The sequence below is a fragment of the Cavia porcellus genome, unplaced genomic scaffold, assembly GCF_034190915.1.
Source record: "Cavia porcellus strain 051 isolate PalLab524CR breed Dunkin Hartley unplaced genomic scaffold, mCavPor4.1 scaffold_29, whole genome shotgun sequence".
Lineage (NCBI taxonomy): Eukaryota > Metazoa > Chordata > Mammalia > Rodentia > Caviidae > Cavia > Cavia porcellus.
The window spans coordinates 3,644,703-3,648,376 of NW_026947512.1; the positions used below are offsets into that span (position 1 = coordinate 3,644,703).

The following is a 3,674-nucleotide window of genomic DNA, read 5'->3' on the forward strand; positions in this document are numbered from 1 at the left end:
CCCTGAAAACTCTATGAGGGAGGAACCCCTTTACCCCAGCAGCCCAATAAAGAGGGTTCACACATAACCTGGCTGGCAAATGGTAGCGGAAGTGGGTGGACTGGCCAGGAGCTAAGCGGGAAGAAGATGCTACACTTCAGAGGGCTACAGCTGGGAAAGGTGTCTGGGAATGGATGCTGAGAGTGCTGGATCAATTTTATGGTTTAACCAACTTGGAGACAAGAGGGAGAGTTTATCCATATGACTAAGTTCAACTTAGTAACATAGTGCACCTAGGTAACCCTTTGTGGTACACCGTTTCATATCTTGCCAACCTGAATTTGTGTCCCAATTTGTTCTCTGTATTTCAGTCGTGCCAAACTACATTCCTAGATCATAATCTTTAACCCCTCTGTAAAACCCCTAATTGCTCTCTCCACCTGAAGTATTTACCCTACTCCATTTTGCAGTTGTATGAGATGCCTATTGCTTTGTACTTCTCTTTCAAAACTCAACCGAGATGGGAATTTTATTTGCTAATGGAGAAAAAAACTAATTATTTTGGGGAAGTAATTTGGCAATACTGAGGGTCTTCAAAATGTAAAGAGAAACTGAATTTCTCCCTAAGGGAAAAATCTGAACCATAGGAACTGAAAAGTTCTTGCCCTAGTATAAATTACTATATTTTTATGGCGGTGCTTCTTCTTCAGCCCTAATTGCAGCTCCCCTTCCTGTTTGCACGCAGAGAATTCCAATCAGTTCCTCACACATAATCAATCTACCCCATGTGCCACTTCAATCGGAGGTCATATGACCCTCTGCCTCCCTGTATCTGGTCGAAGGAGACAGCCCAACTGCCATGGGTTGTATGCTCCTTTCCATGTCCTCAATAAACCTGTTCATTTTATATTTTTTGCTTCTCTATTGTGCCAGAATACCCTAACAGGAGCAAACTTATGCATGTATCCAAAGTAGCATACTTATTACTAAAAAAAATTAAATGTAATCTTGGGCTGAGGATGTAAGTCAATGGTAGAGTGCTTGTCTAGCATGTGTGAGGTTCTGGGATCAACACCCAGTGAAAGGTTCTTGCCCTCGTACAAATTCTTGTACAATTAAGGTGATGATCTAACGTGGTAGAAGGCCAAAGCAGGAACCTTTACCCTGACAGCCACTCACTCCATCTTTCCCTTAGGCCCAAATTGTTTTTTTTTTTTTTAACTTTTTATGGGTACCAGGGATCGAACTCACGACCGCCTCCCATTTATGGGCCAAGAAAATTCCAATCAGTTCCTCATACATCATCAATACCCGCCCCATGTGCCATTTCTGATCAAGGTTATACAACCTTCTGCTCTTCTGGATCCAGTGGGAGTAGAAAGCCAAACCCTGCAGGTTGTGGGTTCCTCTCCAGGTCCTCATATAAAAAGGCCACTTTCATTTTCTCTTTCCCTCTGCTTCTCTATTGTGCCAGAGAACTCTTAACACCCAGCACTGCAAATACAAAACAAAACAAATGTGACTCAAATATCTGGAAATATAGATATGCAAATTACACCCATAGAAAGAAATTGCACATAGCTAATGAAAATTAGGTTTAAATAATTGATTACATATATATATATATGCTTACACCACTAAATTTATTTATTTTTGTCTATTTGAGACAGGTTCTCAATATGCAGTTCAGGCTGGCCTTGAGCTTGTAGCCCAGATTGGTCTCAAACTTGAAATGATCCTCCTTGACTTAGCCTCCCAAGTGCTGGGATTACAGGCATGCGCTACCACTCCAGCTAACACTAAATTTAAAAATATGTTAAATTTATTGTAATCTAACTTTGCAATAACGTGATAGGAAAAACACTGAAGAAAAATAAAGAGAATCTAACTGCACATCACTGAGCATTGGCATTACAGCTGATTCAAGTTTTCTTCTTTCTTATGCCCTTCTGTTTTGCCCAAACTTCTCTAGGTATAGGCACTGACTTCTGTTTTTTGTTTTTCAGTAGTGAGGATCAGTGAGCTACATCCCCATTTCTTTTTACATTTATTTTGAAAACAGGCTTGCTAAGTTGCCCAGGTTAGATTTGAACCTGCGGGGTCTTCCTGTCTCAGCCTTCTCAGTGTTAGAATTTTAGAATGTGCAACCGCACCTGACACTTTCATTTAATGAAACACAAGGTTTTTTTTTTTTTTTTTTCCATTTTTATCAGTACTGGGGATTGAACTCACGACCGCCTGCTTGCAAGGCAGGTGCTTATGCCGCTGAGCTAAATCCCCAGCCCCACAAGTTATTTTTAAAAAGCCTGGAGTTTTTTTTTTTTTTTAATTTTTCCCTAGGACAAAAGGTATTTTCCTTCCACAGTGTAATTTAAAATACACATTTATAAATTATAACCATAGTTCTTATCAAACACAGTCCTCTATTGACCCATCTATATTTTTCACCAGGACTAGGAAGGTGGGAATTTAATCTTTCACTTCCCCGACTTGGCATCCATGCAGTGCCTGGTACACAACAGGCTCCTAACATGTCTTGCTCCCAGAGGAAATGAAGCTGTTTCTAAATTCTAGGGCAGGGCATGGGATCTTTATTATTGTGAAGCTAAGAATTAAAAAAAAACAACAAAAAAAACAACAAAAAAAACCCTATAATCTATTAAAAACGAATTTTTGGATTTTTAAAAAAATTTTTTTTGTTTGTACCAAGGATCAAACCTCACATTTGCCAGTCAGGGCCTTAATACCGCTGAGCTACATCCCAGGTCCCAAAACAAATTTTTTTGGAGGAAAGAATAGATAGTAATAAACTTCAGTTTAGGTCAGTGAAACCTATATATTAGGTTATCATTTTTAAAACCCCAGAATTCCTGACAAAAGGAATAAATTTACAGCAAAACATGATGCATGCTATAATTACTCCCAACTATTGTTCATCACAACCAATGTTTTCCTTAAAATGAACTCGGGATGTAACACAGCACCCTTCCAGATGAGCGTGAAGGAAGCCAGGTGCTTCCCTTTGTCCTCTCTCCTGGGAGCGGGGCGGGGGGGGGGGGCAGGGCCGTATTTCACAGCCGGCTGTAAACACACTCTTCCAGTTGGCGCCAAGCACATAGCAGGAAAATTGAGCAGGCTTTTAATGTGAAAAATGCTTTGCATACATTACACCCCGAAGAAAAGCTGTGTCCTTCAGCAGCACCTAATAGAAGCTCTCCTTTGAGGACTTTGAGCGCAAACCAGCCAGTCACAAACTCACATTCTCAGGAAAAATGAGTGCCCTGTTTAAAATGACAAGGGAGGAGCCAAGCGCAGTGGTGCATAGTAATTCTTGGAGGCTGAGGCAGGAGGATCACTGCAAGTTTGAGGCCAGCCTGAACTGCATAGTGAGATCCTTTCTCAAAAAACCTCAAAATTAACTGAAAAAACAAAATGTAAAGGAAGTATTTTACGAACCATCTGAACAGGAGGGAGAGGAAAACTCCTAGGCGGCTGGATTTGTCACTCAGGGTTTTTCCAGTATTAACCAGAGGGCCCCGGTTATAACTGCCTCCCAGGAGAAAAAGAAACTTTCAAGAGGCCTTTCCCGGGCTCTGCGAGCGCGGAAGCAGAAGCAGCACAGGACGCCTCACAAGCCCCCAGACCGCACACGGACCCGAAGCAGTAGCACCTGCGGGCGGGAACGCCGAAGGCCG

At 41.6% G+C, this 3,674-nt stretch overlaps 1 long non-coding RNA gene across 2 annotated transcripts in view; it reads right to left on the minus strand.

Annotated features, from left to right (window-relative positions):
* Positions 1-3,565, minus strand: part of LOC106028739 (uncharacterized) — a 61,813-nt gene extending 58,248 nt beyond the window's left edge. For both annotated transcript variants that reach the window (XR_010044571.1, XR_001202343.3), the window contains exons 1-2: positions 3,436-3,565; positions 1,328-1,473 (exon numbers count right to left, since the gene is read on the minus strand). This is a non-coding gene — a long non-coding RNA (uncharacterized LOC106028739). The remainder of the gene's footprint in view (positions 1-1,327; positions 1,474-3,435) is intronic.
* Between the last annotated feature and the right edge of the window lie 109 nt (positions 3,566-3,674).